This window comes from Dromiciops gliroides, chromosome 3 (genome assembly GCF_019393635.1).
Source record: "Dromiciops gliroides isolate mDroGli1 chromosome 3, mDroGli1.pri, whole genome shotgun sequence".
Classification (NCBI taxonomy): domain Eukaryota; kingdom Metazoa; phylum Chordata; class Mammalia; order Microbiotheria; family Microbiotheriidae; genus Dromiciops; species Dromiciops gliroides.
Genome location: NC_057863.1, coordinates 412390676 through 412411593, shown reverse-complemented (window position 1 = coordinate 412411593; position 20918 = coordinate 412390676). Strand labels below are relative to the sequence as shown.

The window sequence follows — 20918 nt, the reverse complement described above, 5'->3', positions numbered from 1 at the left end:
ACCTATAAAGGAAAGTGGTTATTATAGGCCTCAGTTTGTGTTTATCAGAACAAGACATTCTGGCACACCTCTTTTTTCCTTTAACGATGGGAAAACTGTACCTCAGGATTTTTTTCCAACATTGTTTGCTTGCATTCCATTAAGTAATTTTCCAAAGAAATACATATTGTATATTTTTTTAAACAATATTAAGAAATAAGTGCTTGATAGATGATACCACTCTTCATTGAAATTATAGTTAATTGAACAGACTTACAAGTGTTGATTAATAGATCCTTGGTGATGTAGATGACATAAGTTATGAAATGTCTGATAATTTCCTTTGTTCTATCTTGTTTAACACTTTGATCAGAGATAGTTCTGACATCATCTTCCTACTCAAAAACTGGCAGTGTGACCCTATTGGTTCTAGATTCAAAGGTAGTAGACTTCCCTGCCTTACATGGTGTAGGTTCTATAATCTGGTTTCAAACTTACTTTCCTGACTTATTTTATATAACTCCCATAGATTTTATATTCCTTATTTATCTAATAAGACTAAAAGGTGTTTGTCAATCTTGACATTCTATCCCCCACTTTCAGGTTGTTGTTGTTGTTGTTGTTGTTGTTGTTGTTGTTGTTGTTTTTCAGGCTGTCTGAACTTACTGGGTTTTTTTTGTTTGTTTGGTTTGATTTTTTATTTATTTATTTATTTATTTTGGTGAGGCAATTGGGGTTAAGTGACTTGCCCAGGGTCACACAGCTAGTAAGTGTCAAGTGACTGAGGTCGGATTTGAACTCAGGTTGTCCTGACTCCAGGGTAGGTGCTCTATCCACTGCGCCACCTAGCTGCCCCTGAACTCACTGTTTTGACTCTTATTATCTAATAATTCCCCTTCTTCAAAACTTAGCTCAGATGAAAACTCCTCTCAATACAGTAAACATTTATTAAGTTCTTAATTGAATAAGACAATGTTTGGTTCCAAAGATAAAAATTAAATTGTCATTAACCTCAATAATCATTCATTCTTTTATGGGGAGTGGTAGGGATAAGGTGAGGAAGGGAGGCATAGTATATATACAGCTGATTAAATAGATATATACAAAATCATTCATAGCTATTTCAAGTAGGCAAGAGAATTAATAACTGAAAGGATCAGGTGGCATCTGATCTATTCTCTGAAGGAAGCTAAGAATTTGAAAAAGGTAGAGAATACATTCCAGGGATATGAATTGGATTTAAGTGAGACATATTTGCACAAAATCATAAGCCTCATTTTTTTCTTCCAGAGTTATCAAAGTCCAGTGGCAAGATCAAATCATGATGAAGGTGCTGGCTACAGGATACCAGTGGGTGACTTTGGAGTTTTTGACATCTACCCTAGTTCTAAGTGCTCTACAGTACCTGCTTCAGCCACTTTCATGGCAACTGGGGGCAAATGTTCTCATCTGCTTCATTTTGCTAAGGTAAGTCTTAACATGTTTGTCATAGGTACTCCATTAATTTACCCCACACATTATTATTGTGGAGTTAGAAACAATACAATCTGTCAACTGGAAGATTATGTGGTTATGGCAGACATAAGCATCAAGGGATGACCCCAAGAATTTGATCTGGGGATTATCTGCCATCCTGGTGCATTCAGTAGAGAATAATAGAAGAGTATATGTTGATTTGGTGAAATGCAATAATTGTATTTTTGAAATGAAAAGTTTGTGATGTAAAATTTAAAGTTAAAAGATAGAAATGAAATAAAAGCTATGGGAACTGACAAGATCACAAAGAGAGACTATTGAAAATGTGATACAGAGAAGTTTCAGTTGAGTGGTGGTATAAAAGTAAGATTGGAAGAATTGAGAAAGCATGAGAGATAAGTTATGGAGCAGTAATATAGATAGCCCTTTCTAGGACATGCCTATGAACAGTAGAATAGCCTTTAGATGCTGAATGGCAGATTCAAGCAAAGTTTTTATTTTTTAAGAATGTGAAAGAATATGTTTGCAGGCCAATGCAGAAAGCGCCAGTAGATAAAGAGAGAAGATAAAAAAATAATAGATGATTGATGAGGTAAAACTCCGGAGCAGATGAGAGAGGATTCAATTCACTTTTATCACTATTTACTAAATGGCTATATGATAGGCCATATATATATATATATAGTAAATAATCTAATATATATATATATATATATATATATATAAGATCAGGCTGTTTTTTATACTCCAGAGATATTAACATATAAATACTCCCTACCCTCAAAGAGTATAAAACATATTTAGAGAAACAACATGAACAGACTGGTCAATATACTCACTTATTTCAAGTACATAGAAAGTAATGACTATGGGTGAAGGTGCTATCAATTAGGAGAAACAGTACAGACCTCCTAAAGGAGGTAGCAGACAAACTGAAATTTGGAGGTAGGCATCATGAGTACAAATGATGTGAATGAGCCTGGCTAGAAGATGGGGAAAAAGGAGGAAAGAACAAGAACATGGAGATAATGAGATAATGTGAGATATGGAGTAGAAAGATATCTTCTAGTGAACCCATTGCATTTTATCAGTAAAGAGTTTTCCAAATTCTCCTCCCTCAAATTGATAATACCCTCTCTTCCTTCAAATTACTTTGAATTCATTTTTTTAATATTTATTTTATGACCTCCAGTTGAATATAAGCTCCTTTGAGACAGAGACTGATAAGACTTTGCGTTCTGAGGACTAAGCAGTTCTTCACATCCAGTACACACATAATAAATGCTGATTTAAATGAACATTGATAAAAGCACAGATACCATGCTTATCAAATTTGTCATTAGTTAGAAAGTGGAAAGGAGAGTAAACTCACAGAATTACAGAACTGGGATATAAAAATGATGGCAAGACATTTATTGACAAACTTTTATGTATGATATAATGATATGGTTAGATAACATGCTAAGAAAAACCATTTTTGGCTTAAGTAGGCTAAAAGTTCAATATGGGTCAAGATTGTATTATGACAGACAAAAAAGGCTCATGTGAACTTGAGTTATATTAATAGAATAGGGGTGGGGGGCAGCTAGGTGGAACAGTGGATAAAGTACTGGTCCTGGATTCAGGAGGACCTGAGTTCAAGTCCAGCCTCAGACACTTGACACTTACTATCTGTGTGACCTTGGGCAAGTCACTTAACCCTCATTACCCCACCAAAAAAAAAATAGAATAGGGTGGCTAGAAATAAAAAGGAGATTATTACATTATAGTCTGCACCAGTCATAGGACACCTGGTATATTGGAATCAGGCTGCATTACAGATTATGTGACAAGCTGAAATGAGAATAGAAGGTGACCAGGATGATGAGGACATAGACAAGGCTGTATGAGGATTACTCAACCTGGGGCTATTTAGACAGGAGAAGAGAAGACTTGGGAGAGGGAAATAAAGCTATAAGTGTCAAAATATTTGAAGAATTATCTTGTGGAAAACAGCATCAGATTCCTTTTAGTTGATGCCAGTTTCTGCCAATAGGTAAAAAATGATGAGAGGTAGATTTCATCTTAATATAAATAATGAAAATATACCTAAGAATTAGAGGTATCCCAAAGTAATACCAGATCTCCCAGGTTGTCGTTTCTTCATCACCTGAGGGTTTCTAACAGAGTTTACTTCAACACATCTGTATATTATATAAAGGAATATTGATTGTACAATCAGACATCAAATTAATTTTTTTATTATGTCTGAGGCTACCCATAACTCTCAGATTCTATGATTCTATTATTCAGTTCCATTGCTGACCTACCCAGAATATGCCAAATGCTTATCTAAATGCACAGAGGGTTTATATCTGTCAAGGTCTATACATAACATAGTTCATTCATAAAAACCCTCATACTTCTCATACTCCTTACCATTAATTGTTTTTTTTGTGGGTTTTTTTTTTGTGTGTGTGTGTGTGTGTGTGTGTTTTTAGTGAGGCAATTGGGGTTAAGTGACTTTCCCAGGGTTACACAGCTAGTTAAGTATTAAGTGTCTGAGGCCGGATTTGAACTCAGGTACTCCTGACTCCAGGGCCGGTGCTCTATCCACTGTTCCACCTAGCTGCCCCACCATTAATTGTTAAACATTCCCATTGTGAATGTTTTGAGGGCACTTGTGTGTTTTCTCATTATGTATATTTACGTCTGCATAGTACCATGTGTCTTGTAGAAGTAATCATCTATAGTGGATAAAGAAGAGTCAACTTTGTATTTAGAAAGACTTGGGTTCTATCCCTACCTCTGACCCATAGAGGCCATGTTGCCTTGCTCTAATCAATTAGCCTCTAAGTGACCCAGACAACTCCCCAAGACTTTAAGTTGCAGAGCAGGAGTTTCCTTCACCACTAAGAAAAACAAAATGCACTATTTACATTTTTATTGTATTCTTCATTTATCTATTCATATGTCTTTAGGTTATAAATTCCTTTAGAGCAGTGATAGTATTTTCTTATCATGCAGTATTGAATCTAAAACAATGTTCCTTAATGCAGCTGCAATTATAGTTAATAACTTTCATACTCTAAGGCAATACATTTAGTCAGCTTATAGAACCCTCTTGATATATACTTTTGAGTTGGGAAGATTCAAACAAACAAAGAAGACAAAAAAAAATCAAAGTATATAAGTATGAGAAGAGACTTCCAAGACCATTTTATCTGATTTTTATCCATATAGGAGTTTTCATTACAAGTAAACTAGGAAGTGGATGAGGCAGAGGACATTTTGGCCAATATATGTAAAACTCCCCGGCTGTGGATTAGAAACACTTCTGGTAGCTACAAGAAGCCAAAAACCAACCCTGAGAAGTGATTTGATTTCCAGTTTCATGGTGGTTATTCTTCATGATATTTTGTTGCTGCTTATGATATTATGTTACTGTCAGTAGGTACATGGTTCTTGAACATGAATGGTTAGTTCAGTCCAGAATTCTGTGGCCAGTTTTTCATTGTTTAATTATTTAGCCCTGACTTTCCTCCTTTCTTTCAATTCTACATTTGGCAGACAAGATTAGAGATTCTGGGGAGCATTTGGCATCAGACCAATCCCTCAACTGTCCTGTTACTGGTTACCATGGGAGCCTCTAAAGAGAAGATATCCAAAAGAGTATGAAAGTTGCTAAAGGGCTTATAGACTTAGGAATTCATTTTCCCCCTCTGTCATTTTTTCATTGTCAGAATCTTTAGATAAGACTATGAAAGGGAATACAAGATCCACCATTATTCATTCATTCATTCATTCACAACAATCATTTCATGCAAAACACTACTAGATACAGAGAAGGATACCCTAGATGTTAAAAAAATTGCCTAACTTCAAAGATCTTACATTCTTGTAATGGAAGGAATACATTTATAAAAACCTTGAAAACAAAATCAAATTCATGTTTATGTAGGTCACTGTACTGGGGGGTTGAGAATTGATTGGCATTCTGGGATTAGCAGTTTAGAAGGACAAGCATTCCCTCTCATCCCTGAAAATTATTACATACTATTGCAATATTTGAGTTGATTGGGGTAGTTGAGTCATGCCTGCAGTATTAAAGGAGCACACATAGTAAGTAGGACACAGTCTAAAATGAGGGAGTACAGAGTAAGAGCTCAGGAGTAGCAGCTGCAGTGGGGAGACAACTTCCCTAACCATATTCATCACTTAAAGAGCTGACATAGAAATAAGCTGGAAGACAAAGGAAACAAACAAACAAGGAAAATAAATAAAAATTAGGGACTGAAGAGGAAAAAAGGAAAGGAGGGCTGCGTTACATTAGAGAAGGGAGAGATCAACTAGGGTCATATCAGAGAAGACTCAGGCTGCAGATACTGTTTGCACTCACCTCTTCCAGGACTGAGGGAAGTCAGTTTATTACCAGCAGGTACAATTTTGACAATAACTTATGTGGTGTATACATTATACATATGATTTCTGATTTTTTTCAGCTTTACATACCTTGTCTTAATTTTATAATGTGAGATAATTTTTTTTTGTTAAGACTAATTTGTTTTCTTGAAACATATGTAGGTTTTTGTGACTAACAAATTCTGAATATGGAATGAAATCTTCCAGGTGTTTAAAATAATATTTACAACTTTTAAAAAAAAAGAAATAAGCTTGACAATGTTCTTCAAAATGGTCTGATCTTGTATGTCTAGTAAAAGGAGCTATAATATACTCTGTTCACTTCTTTTACTGGAAAAAAAAGTAAATCCACCTCCTGATATTTTTTGTCGAACATATATACCTGGAATTTGCTAGAAATAAAGAAAAAATAAATTAGAGTATAGAAACAAGCTTCTGCCTGAATGATAGGAAATCTCATGAAGGGATCTGAGATACTGTGATTGTATTATTCACCGTTCTTTATCTATAAACTCCATAAAATAGGAAATTATAAAATGCAGACTTGAGATCCATCATGATGTCTAAATTGAACATCAAGTCAATTGTAAAAACTCTGTGAGACAAGCTCTGGCTACCTACAGAAGTAGAGTTCGGAAGAAAGAGCTTAGCAGGAGAAAAGACCACATAATGAATCCCCAACTCTTTACACACCCCCAGTGAGAAGAGGGAAGAATGCCTGGGGAAGATTAACTTTTGCCCCTCTATACCAAGGGTGGGACATCAGAAAGGGTGCAGACAGGATAGAATACTAGATATCAAACTCCAGCCTCCCCAGCAACATCCACTTTTGTTATATCACAAACACGTTGACATTTCTTCTACTTGTGTTATTCTTATCCCTATATGGAATCTCCCTTTGCTTTTTCCTCTTATTTTGCCATTTACATTTTTTTAGTCTTTTGAGTTATCTCAAGAGTGAACTTCACAAAGAATTCGCTTAATGAAATAATCAGAGTAATTTACTTTACTTGGACTTTTCTTAGTATTTTTTCTTTTTGTTCAGAAACATCCAACTCTTCACGACCTCATTTGGGGATTTTTGGCAAAGATCCTGGCATGATTTGCCATTTTTTTCTCATTCTTCCACTGCTTATCATGAAACTGAGACTGACAGGGTTAAGTCACTTTCCCAGCATCACACAGCTAGTAAGTATTTGCGGCCCAATTTGAATTCAGGTCTTCCTGAATAAAGACTGGTGCTTGATCCACTGTGTCACCTAAGTGCTTCTTAGCACTTAGGTGTTGTGTACTCCACTGTAGCAGTTGCTTTCTGCTTGTAAACACCTATAAAATCAAATTTCTTTATTTCCACATTGTCATTGGTAAAATACAAAAATGAAGAAAGAAATTAATAAATACTTAAATAACAAATCAATAAAGGAATTGGTGAGTTACACATTATAATTTTCCAAGTAAAAGTAAATACTAAAGGTATAGAGTTCATTTGTTTAATTGCTCCCAAATCCACTTAACTGTCCATTGTGTATCTTTCCACCTTGAACATATAATGAAAACACTTGGCAAGTAACTTCCTGGAATTCAAGCATATGTTTAAAGTAGGTTTTCTTAATCTTTTTTGTGTCATGGACCATGGACTCCAATGAAAATGTGCTGAAGCCTATGGATACCTTCTCTGAATAATATAGGTAAATGCTAAAGCTAATGCTAAAAACAATAAGAAGAATCTTAAAGAATAAGATTACATAGGAAACCAATTATATTGAAATATAGTTATATATGTAGATACAAATATGCAAATGATTATATATACTTCTATATGCATATGTAAATGTGTACACGTGCATGTATTTACATATATATATATATAAATTGGTATATTAAGTGTTTTATGTATACACATATATAAGTAAGTTCACATAAAGTTCATATAACAGGTTTAGAAATTTTATCTAAAGCCTTCTCTTTATAATCTAGTACATGATTCCTGTAATAAAAAAGAGAAACAAAAGAGAGAAAGGAGAGAAAAAAAAGTCTAGATTGCTGTTACTTTTTATTTAAATTAACCAATATTGACTTAAAAGCCTTGCTATTTCCCTTCCTAAGTACTCACAAACCATCCCTTTAAAAATGAGTTCCAGTAACTAAACTTCCTATGAAAACAAATGTCAAAAACTATTCTTATACGTAACTGGAAAATAATAAAATACTGAATTATCAATAATGAGTTCTAGAATATGTTGCCCAAGTTTTTTTAGCCTCTAGTTTGAAGAATACACAATCATTCCTTGTTTAAAAATCAGAACCACTTATTTCCCATAATCAAGATCACTCACAATGGTTTTGTGATCACATTCTTAAGTACCCTCAGAGGTGTTTTTCTAAACTTAGTGACTATAACTCATACTACAAACAACTAAGGACTCTTTCAACTTTGTCCATTATTTTAGATGTCAAATCTCCAGTGATAATTTTTGTTCTATCATTCCTATTCTGAAAATAATTTTCTTGATAGAGAACACAGAAAGAAAATAAAATTGAGTGGTTCTACCTATTCACTATCTTCTATTAGTCATCTCCCACAACTATGGTTTTATGCTTCTTTGACCTTTTTCTTGTCTACCACACAGGTTAAAATTTAAAAGAAAGGGGGCAGCTAAGTGGTGCAGTGGATCAAGCACAGGCCCTGGACTCAGGAGGACCTGAGTTTAAATCCAGCCTCAAACACTGGACACTTATTCGCTCTGTGGCCTTGGGCAAGTAGCTTAACCCTCATTGCCCTGCAGAAACAACAAAACAAAACAAAACAAAACAAATAAAACAAAGTTTCTGCTAAAACACAGTATTCTTAAAAATCCTCAGCTCATTTTGGCCTTTAATATTTCTGAAATAATTCAAAAGAAGACATTATACTTTACTATTCTTTCTCAGTCTATCCTTATTTCCATATACTGTACATCTTTTTCCAATAGGAGTTTGTCAGCCTTCCTCCTGTGCAGACATATCAGTTTGTTTTAGACCCTTTCACCTTTTACTGCCTCATAAGAACCATTTAGAGATTTGTAGACAGAATTTTGTTCTTGAGGGCCTCTTCCCACACATTTTTCTTGATTGAACTTTCCTTGTGGGATTTTAGTACTATTTCTCAAAGTATAGAGTACATATTAATGATTATCCTATTCCTCATTTTGAAAGAAAATTATTTGGAAATTTAGAATTGTCAAAATTTATCTAGCTGGGTATTTGCAAAATAAGAACACAAACCAAGTTCTAGCATTTTGAAAATTATATTACCTCAGATATTACTTGCGATTATCTAGTTATTTGAAGAAAATAAAATTATAAATTCTCAATTTATGTCATTTATTTTATTTGCTACAATACACAATCTTCATGAGTTCCTTTTTGCTAAAATAATTCATGACCTGCTGGTCAACTTACTTATAATGAGCCTTTCCAAATTCCACTAAGCTAATACTATGATAAATTATATCACAAGTATATAAATGAAACTTTTCAATATTTAACAAACTTGCAAGGCCTCATGCTGTGATTTATATTAAGTGCTTACTGACTCCAGAGAAGTTTAGTACGTACAGACGTATTACAAAGAATCCCAGTGGGACACAGAAAATTTACGTATGATATAATCTCTGTCCATACAGAATTTTCAGTCTAGTGAAAGAGATGAAGGGGAAAATAGATAGTTGTATCATCAATTCATAGACCTAGATCTTAATGGTTTCTTAAAGGGCTCCTAGTTCAAGCCTCTTCTCTTAATAGTTGAATAAAATGGGACAGAGAAGTGAAATGATTGGCCAAGGTGATACAGGTATTAAATTGAAGTACTAAATTCTAACCAAGCACTTTGACACCAAAGTCAATGATGTTTCCACAATACTATGGTTCCTCACATAACTATAATAGAACATGGAAAAGGTGGTTTAAGTTCAAGAACTGATAAACTCCTCTTTCTTATTATATTCCATTCTAATTTAGAAGAAACTATGAGACTTTTTCTTTTCTTTACTTTAACATATCAACTCCATGCCATGATAAGTCATCGCAAGAGGACTTTAATGAAGCAAAACAAATGGATTCATAAAAATATAATGTTCAGAATGAAGTAGGTGGTAATCTTATTATACTCTGCCCTGATCAGACAACATCTAGACTACTGTTTTCATTTCTATATATCACATTTTAGAAAGTCTTTAGTAAACTGAGCAGGGATGCCAGGATGGGGAAGACAACTGTGAACATTTCATAACAGGATCATATGATAGATTTGGGTTTTCTTTGCAAAAGAGAAGATCTCCAAGTAATATTATACCTACATTAAAAAGTCTGAAGAATTTTCTTGAGGAAGAGGGATTCAACTTGTTTCCTTGACTCCTCGTGAGAAAATAAAATAAAATAAAATAAATACATGAAAGTGGTAGAGAAAAAGAGATACAGGCTTACTATAAGGGAAAAAAAACTTCTTTATAATTAGACACATCAAGATTCTACTTGTGGTTAGCAAAGCAAAAACATACCATTCTGTAGATCCTGAATAGCCTTTGTGACTTCAATCTTTTAAGATTTATCTGAACATAATGTACATGCTAGGGATTTAGCAGTACAGAGAAGCACATACCCAGTTAAGTCCTCTCCATGACAGCTGGCATTAGGAGTCAACCAGAAGGTATTGGCTATACTGACTCAATCTCTAGAAGATCAGGGGACCACAGCAGCTGGTGGCCACATTGAAGGAACATGTAGATGACAAATTTAACTTACCGCAGGCTTCATTGCAAGTAGTATATATGACATCTTGGCAGGGTCTACTGAAAGCTAGCATCCTGTCTCTGCTGTTATAAGCCATTTCATGATCCATTTTCTGACCTTATCTCATTAGCTCTGATATTTGATGACTACACCAAATACCTTATAGTCATGGAAACAACCAAGTCAAGATGATTGTGGGAGGCAGAGGCAAGATGGCATAGTACAAGCAGAAACCCAGCTGAACTCTCCATACATCACACTAGAAGAAAATTTAAAATAATCCTCAAATCAAATTTTGGAGAGGGTAAGTAGTCTGGAAATGGAGATGAAACATCAGGACTCATAATTAAGTTAAATCAAGATCTGGCTGCCCTTGGAATACCAGAGAAAGGAGAAATAGGAGGTATGTGGATGCCTTCGAGTATATGTTGATGAGCTACCTAAAGAGTTGCCTTTTAATTGGTTTTCTGTCACATTAATCCTTCACCAGTTATGAAGGTAGGGATCACCACCCTAAAGCACTATGTGCCATCTGTGGCTGAGCCCACTCCCCAGAGAAGAATCACTTATACAGTTATTCAGAGCAATTGTATGAAGACCTTATCTACCACATTTGTCTGTAAGCTCTACTGGACACCTGAACACTCCCTGTAGCACACTCTGCCTCACAAACTTCATACTGGAAAAAGACTTCTGCCCTGTGAATTGCAAGGCATTCACATTACAGAACTGCAAAAAGTCCAGTATCCTCCTAAAGAAGCTCTTGAATAAAGTAATGGTAATGTGCCTTTTCACAGAATGCCTTTTGGAGGTTCTGCAGCACTTGGACCTAGAGTACCATTTTCAGACCAGCTGTAAAGGTGCCTCCCTTTATGGCCTTACCAAGTACTGCAAGAGGTACTCACAAGATGGCTGTTCAGAAGGCTTCACTAACTTGGTGTTGGTAGCACTCTCTACAGACATCTCTGCAGCAGCAATTATTGCCTTGATGAGAGATGAGTCAGGTCTCAACAACCCTGCTTATGTCTCTACCACAGATGATGATGATGGTCAGTGAACAAACAGTCTGGCAGACTCTGCTGGAACCAAGAGAGCCCAGCACTTTGAGTTATCCACCATAAGAAGTAGATCTTTAAAAAATAAATAGACCTCTGAGTGTTCTTTGGAGGACAAAAAGTGGAAGTACAGTGGCCAACCAAGGGAAAGTTGAGAATGCTATAGCTTTTGCAACAAAAATTTTCCCAAGATTGTATAACCTGAGTCTAGATGGTAAAATTTCCAACATCAAGTTCACTTAGGTGGATCCCAATGAAAACCTGTCTATCAGGTTTGTGGGCAGTAGTGAAACTCCCTTGGTCCATATTATTACACAACATATTTATAGAGATGGAGTGATTACCAGAGATGGAAAATTACTACCAGGGGACATGATATTAAAGGTCAATGGTGGGGGCAGCTAGGTGGTGCAGTGGATAAAGCACTGGCTCTGAATTCAGGAGTACCTGAGTTCAAATCTGGCCGTAGACACTTGACATTTACAAGATGTGTGACCTTGCCCCCCCCTAAAAAAAAGGTCAATGGCATGGACATCAGCAGTGTGCTTGATAACTACACCATGAGTCTCCTGAGACAGTCTTGCCAGATGCTCTGACTGACAATCCTGAGGGAACAAAGATACTACAGCAAGACCAGAGGATTGACCTTTGAGAATCAGAGCCCCTGCACTCTAGGAAGAGCAGCTTGGGATCAAACTAGTATGCAAGTTGAATGAACCTAGGATGTTCATTTTCAACTTGCTAGATGGCAGAGTCACTGACTGACGAATAGTTGCTGTCTGAAAGATGGCTAAGATTGTAGCTAGACTGTCTAAAAATCTAATGAGTGGTCCCCAATAAACTAGAAGCTTTAGCAAGAGTTTAGACTTTTAAGCATTTATTAAGGAGCATAAGAATTTGGTGAGGAGAGAAAAAGAGGCCTAGATGACTTCATCTATGTATCTCAGGGAGCCAGCATTTCTGCTCCATTCCTCATGAGGTCCAGGAGAGAGAGAGAGAAAGAGAGAAAGAGGGAGAGAGAGAGAGAAAGAGAGAGAGAGAAAGAGAGAGAGAGAGAGAGAGAGAGAGAGAGAGAGAGAGAGAGACTCACCCCTTCTTCATCCCACAAGCCTCCTGTGAAATACACACAGCTCTAAGCTAATTGTAATTGGCTGGTGGCTTTGATTGGCAGTACCCACAAACAAATGTCACTTCCTGATGCCAAGGAACTTCCAAGCCACATGGCTTTCCCTCAGATACCTTCTCCTCATGGTGGGGTTTTCCTACAGTATCTCTCCAGCAGGGGGTATTAATCCAATTCTCAAACTGCCATGTCCAGCTGGAGGAGAATGACCAGGTATTAACCATTAACAGACACAAACTTTGGTATGGCAGTCCAGAAAGGGATGCCTAGCTGATCCAGACCAGTAAAAGATGAGTTTACTTCATTGCATCCCAGAAGACTTTACTTCAAGGTGGTGACATCTTGCAAGAGGGAAGCTGGAATTCCAATGGCAGCCTTGTGTCAAAATGAGAGGGAGGAATGTTCACAAACCTAACCTCCATGCTGTCACCTGTCATGAGAGGATTCTATGTGTTGGAAAGGACTACATAAAATCACTGGGCATGACAGTTCTAGGGTGAGCATTCCATAAAGAATGGGATTTGCCTATCTATGTCATCAGTGTTGAACCTGGAGTAGTCATAAGCAGAGAGGGATAAATTAAAAAAAAAACAAAACAGGTGACATTTTGCTGAATGTCAATGCAAGCATTCTACTTAAGACCCTACTTTTCCTGACATGCAAGTTTATATTTTTCTTAATGCATCCATTAAAAAGTAAAAGTTGAAAAAAAAAGGTCAGTCTCATGTCAAATTTTAAATAGCATGTTTGTGTTCTGTTTTCCACCATAGCATCACTTGTTCAATAAAAAAGTTCCAGGCCAAGAGATGATAGTAAGAGTAATTCTTTCTTTCAGTTCTTTCAGCATCTTTGCCAAATAAACATGCATCATTCCTGATGTATGTCTATCATTGACAGCAAAAAGAATATCACCACATGTAATTCTTCTTTCCATCATTATATGCTGCTGTTCCTTCGAAAATAGATTTAATTAAAAATATGGTTAGTTCTGTATGCTTCATAATCTCTTACAATGATGAAACCTAGACTTCCAGCTGTTATTCATTTGTAATATTACATGTTTGCTGCGGTACAAATATCTTGGCAAATACAACCATGTGACCCAGGCAGGGCATCATTTGCTGGGCTGTGCAGTGCTGTGGTTGGATTCCAGGGCCATCCAGTTGCCACAGTTCTCCAGAGTCTCACATTCTCTCAGTTACAGGGCTTGGAGCACCATGGCTGAGATGTTTTTCAATATTGCAACTGCTTCCCCATGGCTGAGTACAATCCACAAGTGCTCTTTTTATCAGTTTTTCTAAGGGAGTGGATAGTATGCTTCATCATTAGTCGCTTGGGATTTTCTTGGATCATTGTATTGCTGAGAATAGTTAAGTCATTCACAATTATTCCTTGAACAATACTGCTTTTACTATGCACAATGTCCTCCCAGTTCTGCTAACTTCACTATAGATCAGTTCATATGAGTCTTTCCAGGTTTGTCTGGGATCATCCTGTTTGTCATTTCCTATATCACAATACTATTCCACTACAATCATATACCACAGTCATTCCTCAATTGATGGGCATTCCCTTGATTCCCAATTCTCAGCCACCAAAAAGAGTTGCCATGAATATTTTTTGTACAATTTTTCTTCCTTTTCTTTTTTTCATGATTACTTTGGTTAACTGTTTCCCTCCATCATATTCCCTTCCCCATGATATTTACTCTATTATCTATCTTCTTTCACCCTATCCCTCTTCAAATGTGATTTGCTTCTGTCTCTCCCTTTCCCCAATCTACCCTCCCTTCCTTTGCCCCTCTCTCTTTACCCCTTCCCCTCCTATTTTCCTGCAGCATTAGATAGATTACTCCACCCAGTTGAGTGTGTATGTTATTACCTCATTGAGCCAATTCTGATGAGTGTTAGGCTCATTTACTGCCCAGATTAAATAGATTACTCCACCTAATTGGGGGGGTGTGTTAATCTCTCCTTGAGGCAACTCTGATGAGATTAAGGTCTTTGAGCCCATACTGATGTGTGTAAAATTCATTTACTGCCCTATGCCTCTCCTATCTCTTCCCCCACTCCATAAGCCCTTTCCTGTTTCTTTCATGTGGGATTTCACCCCATGCTACTTCTGCCCTTCCCCCTCCCCCAGTGCATTCCCCTCACCCCTCAATTTAATCCTAAAGATGTCATCATGGGGCAGCTAGGTAACACAATGGACAAAGCATCCACCCTGGACCCAGGTGGATCCCAGCCAAAACCCAGCCTCAGACACAAGGCAGTCACCCACTGCATGACCCCAGGAATGTATTCGAACTCCAATTTTTTATGGTTCTCTAGGGTCTTGTATTTAAAATCAAATTTGCCATTCAGTTCATGTCTTTTCATTTCAAATACCTGAAAGTCCCCTTTTTCATTGAATTCTCATTTTTTCCTCTGAAAGATTAGGATCAGTTTTGCTGGATACATGATTCTTGGTTGTAATCCCAATACTTTTTACCCTCTGGTATATCATATCCCATGCCCTCTGTTCCTTTACTGTAGAAGCTGCTAGATCTTTTGCTATCCTGACTGGGGATCTTTCTTTATGGCAGCTTCCAATATTTTCTCCTTGACCTGAGAGCTCTGGAAGTTGGCTATAATATTCCTAGGAATTTTCCTTTTGGGGTCTCTTTCAGGAAGTGGCTGGTGGAGTCTTTCAATTTCTATTTTAGCTTCTGCTGCCAGAATATCAGGGCAATTTTCCCTGATAATTTCTTGGAAGATGATGTCTTAGCTCTTTCCTTGATCATGGTTTTCAGGTAGACCAATTATTTTCAAATTATCTCTCCTGGACCTATTTTCCAGGTCAGCAGTTTTTCCAAGAAGATATTTCACATTGCCCTCTATTTTTTATTCATTTGGATTTTCTTTATTGTGTCTTGGTTTCTCATAAAGTCACTAGCTTCCATTTGTTCAATCCTAATTCTTAGGCAATTATTTTTGTCAGACTGCTTCTGTACCTCCTTTTCCATTTGGCCAATTTGACTTTTCAAGCTGTTGACTTTTTTCTCATGTCTTTCCTGAACCACCCTAATTTTTCTTTCCATTTTTTCCTCTACCTACCTCTCTAATGTTATCTTCAAAGTCTTTTTTGAGTGCCTCTATGGCCTAAGACCAATTCATATTTTTCTTGGAAACTTTTGATATAGGGGCCCTGACATTGACATCTTCATCTGAGAGTGCAGCTCTATCTTCCTTGTCACTAAAGAAACTTTCTATGGTCCTCACCTTTCTCTGTCTGCCCATCTTGCCTTTCTTTTACTTCACTTTTAGCTTCTTAAAGTAGGGCACTTTTTCCAGGCTGTACTTACCCAAGCTTCAGGTGGTATGATTTAAGGAGGAGAAGGTTCTTCACTTGCCTGGCCTGTTCCGTGGTCCATAGATGACCCCAGACCAACTTGCTAATCAACCAGCTTTGTGTCTTGTGGTTGTTAGTTCTGACAAGCCTGTGCCTCTCCCCCACCTGGGCCACTGCTACCCAAGCCTTTCTCCAGGTTCTCAGCGGGGGTGAAAAACCCAAGTTCTGCCTCAACAGTAGCATAGGCCCCTGTAATCTCCCCCTTGCCAAGGCCTCAGCCCTCTCACCAGACTGTAAGCTTAGTTCTAGATGACACTGGTGCTGCTGCTGATTCAGAGGCTCTGGGGGGGTCTCTTTCTCTGGCGAGGCCTTCCTGGGACTGGATCTGTATTAGGGTGTCTGTGGGGTTGGGACCCACTCTGGTCTTAGCACAGCAGCTCCCTCTTCTGACATTCCAAGCCGTCCTTGGTTGGAAAAATGATCTCAGCATGTTCTTCTGTGGGTTTTGCTGCTTCAGGAATTGTCTTAACGCATTATGTGTTTTTTTTTTTTTTTGAGTGATCATGTCATAAGTTCAACAGCTCACTACACATCCCAACTTTAGCTTAATGTTCTAAGTAAAATAATATACTTGAAGAATTAACAAAGAACATAAAAAAATAATATGACCTTAAAAACCTATTATCATGTAAAAATGAGGATAGCAATAGCATCTACCTCCCAAGGTTGTTGTGCAGATTAACTGATTATAATATTTGTAAAGTGCTTAAAACAATGCCTAGAATACAGTGAGTGCTTAATAATTACTTGTTTCCTTCTCTTCCTTTCCTCTAGTAAAGGCAGTGTGGTCTAGGCAGAGGGAGCCAACTTCACAGTCAGGAAGGCCTGGGTTCAGTTCCTGCCTCTGACACATATTAGATATGATTCCAAGTCAATCACCTAAGATCTCAATGGCCCAAGCAATTTTCTAACACAGAAAAGTGTGAAACAGTTCCAGATATGTTGCACTTTTATCTTCATATACTCAGTATCTATACAATGTATGACACATACTATTTTTAAATGTTTGCTAACTAATGAATTGAGGTTTGTATCAGTGAAGGAAATTTTCTCAGGTGGAGATTTTTTTATATCAACAAAAAACAACTTAAGATAAAAAGAAAATAGTACCTACTTAATAGCTTCAATTCAATTTTATTTACCAAATCTTTATTCAGCACCTACTATGTGTGAGCCATTATGCTGGTTGCTGGGGATAAAATCAAATCAAATAATTCTTACCCACAATGAGCTTTAATTCTGAGAGAAAACATGTGCACAGATATGTAATACAAGCTATATAGAAAATAAATATGAAGTAAATAGGGCTGGTCAATCAGCCAGGGGAGGGTGAAACCAGTATGGCCAACAGTATGGTCATATGTATAGGTGGCAATTGAGTTAAGCCTTCAATATTTCTAGGAATACTAGGAGATTGTGATGTGAATGTAGAGCATCCCTGGCATAGGAAAAAGTCTATTTGAAGATATGGAGGTATAAGATAGAATTGTATGTGTCAGATACAAAATTTTCAACATAGAGAATTTTTTTTAAGTTTAATTATTAAGCAAAAATTATTTTCAATCCATTTAGAAGACAGTAATTTAGTAATTTAGAAATGGGAAATATTACACAGCTCATGAATTATAGAGTAAAAGTATAATTTTTCAAGTCTTAGTAATTAAGCTGACTATCACACCATTACTGATATAATTTGAAACTAATAAGCCAAGTAATTAGTATGCAAGAGGTCAGAGTTTTCAGCTCAATAAGTTAAGGGTAAATTAGAACAAGACATTATATTGAGCATACAAGCAACACAGCACATGTGTGATATAACTGCAAGATAATATTTTGAAAAAAAAATCATCTTTTTGTTGTTGTTGTTCCTTAGCCAAAAAAGTGATAGTGTTAATTTCATGCTACAATTAATGAAACTCATTATAGGAACCACATATGTTATAAAGACAGAATGTGGCATCTTCATCTCATCCATGTATACAAATATTGTGAATGACATTGGCTTATGTATTATATGTACATGTTAAATATTTCTTAAAATAGGCATAGAGTTCTAAAGGACCTTATGGATTACTAGAGGTTTTTTCCTCACTTTGCAGATTAGGAAATTGAGACTGAAATATATAAAGTGTTTTGTCTAAATCATATTTGAATGCATGAATTTATATGTACACATTTGTATATGTGTATGCATTCATGTATGTGAATATGTATATATATGTAGTGATAAATAAGGGCATCAATGAGTAATGTTAGGATAGTGTGCTATAGAAAAATCCATTTTCAAGTTCTGCCTTCAATTTCTTCTGACTGTATAAATCACTTAAACATCAGTGCTCCAGGCGATTTTTTAAGATCCCAAATTGCAAAGCAGTTGTCCATCTGCATTTATGTAGAAATTTTCCACATAGGGAGCTTTGTACCCCCAAAGAAAACATGGGTCTAGTTAATTATTAAATATAAAGTGTTATATAATCATCAATTATGGACTATAAGAACAATAAAGCTATAAATATTTGATTGTACTTGTGATTTCACTGATATAGAGAACTCCAGATAATGCAACTTCACCCATCACTATTGATGGGAAAATGGAGATGAAGAAACACAGATTTATGCAAGCCTAAATGCACACGCACCTTTATCCACAAGTAAAAATATTTAAATATACTTTGTTTTACTCTCCCACATCCTACTGATATTACCACAAATAAATCATTTAATCACTGAATATCTTAAGCTAAAACTAAAAATTATAAATGAATTGGTTATCTGCTTTGAAGGAAAGAATTTATATACTGGAAGTTCCTTATGCCAATAAAATCATAGATCTTGATCAACATATACAAAGGGTTGTTTTGTTGTTTTGTTTTGTTTTTGGTGAGGCAATTGGGATTAAGTGACTTGCCCAAGGTCACACAGCTAGTTAAGTATCAAGTGTATGAGGTCGGATTTGAACTCAGGTCCTCCCGAATCCAGGGCCAGTGCTTTATCCACTGTGCCATCTAGCTGCCCCTCAAAGGGTTTTATAAACAAAAATATTCATAAACTCTAAAGGGTCCTATAAACATGAACTATGATAATTTCATTATTTCAGTTGTTCTGTAATGTGATTGATTTGAATCCACTTCTAATTTTCAAGTACACATGATTCATATCTTTTCCTGTGTAATTCTTGTCCATTACCATTCCTAAATTCTCTAAAACACATCTACCTATTACTTTGAAGATTTTCTTCAAAGTTTTATTTTTGCACATGCCTACCAAAACTTCATGCTATCAACCTAATGTTTCTTGTTATAGTGTTATCCCATCTTTCATATTAATCATCTATTCATTCTATAGTGTTTATGACAGCACTTTTTCAACAGTATAATCATTATTGGAACTGTGTTACAAGTTAAAGTCTTACAATATTGGTTTCTCCAATACTTTTGTATAAACAGAGATTTTGATTGTTCTAAGATGCATTCTAAGATGCAAAGCAAATTCTATTGAGAATTAACTGGAAGAATCAATAATATTTTGTCTTCCTCTATAATATGCATATGTGCTTCCTGAACATTTGACTCTGGCCACATAAAATGACAATGAGAAGATTTCCTCACTTTTGCTTATTTCCCAGTTGAGTGTTGAATTACTTGTTATATACATGTGTTTCATTATTTTTATCTGTTATGTTTCATTTATGTAGTTTAAAAATTGCTATTTCTCTAAGGAAATAGACAAAAAGTATCTCTAAGTATCTCTTAAAGAGCACACTTTAATGCCTGTTAGAGTTATTATCATGACTGCTGGTATGAGGAAGTCAAACTTTTCAAGGATCATTCAATTCTATATTGTATAAAACAATAACAAGAACTAACAATTATTGTAGAATCCTCAGGGGAAAAAAAAAGTCCAAGACTTTCAGAAAGAGCTGGCAGCTGGAGGGGTTCTGAATGATTAACTTATACAATGGTTTAGAGTTTTTATGTTGGAAGAATTTTTATTAAAAAGATGAAAAAACGATTAAACATTGCTATAAAGTAAAATGCTTTTCATGGGAAAGCCATTGCAAATACTAGAATACTGAAACTTGGTACAAAGGGATCGTTTTTTACTGATGAAATACTTTTCCAATAAAGGCTACATGAAAAATGTTTTCAGAAGAATTCTAAGTGAGCCTTATGATCAGTAACTCCATCTGACAAACCAAAATAATGTAATAGGGTTTTGTGTTGTTTTCCATCAAATGGCCCTAAAATGTTGTTTATTGGTTTCTTTAGATATCAATGAAAGAGCTAGTTTTACTGTTGGCCAAAAGGTAATAAAAATATAATTTTCATATGATATGTGTTTATTCTTTCTCATAAACCTACTGAAAATTATAAATAAAAAGACAGATATGCTAACTATTGCAGCTCATGCATTGACATCATTTGGAGATGGTAAAGAAGTAGGAAAGAATTAACAAAAAAACCTGAAAAATACCCAATATTTAGTGAATATGTGCTTTGTAATAGGAAGACTTACTTATAAATAAAAACAGAATAAAGAGTGATGAAAATTATGCAGAAAATAGTGTTAGAGATCAAATAATTATAAAATGAAAGGTTGAAAGCTTAGAGACTTCTAAAAAATTATATTCCTAGATATCACGAATGCCTTACTAAATAAGTAGGAAAATGTAGGATTTGACAAAGAAGGAAAGCATACACATACACACACACACACACACTCAC

The 20918-nt window shown here is 35.9% G+C and overlaps 1 pseudogene; it reads left to right on the top strand.

Moving 5' to 3' along the window:
- The first annotated feature begins 1300 nt into the window (after positions 1 to 1300).
- The window catches only part of LOC122747718, a 113552-nt pseudogene continuing 93934 nt past the window's right edge, over positions 1301 to 20918 (top strand).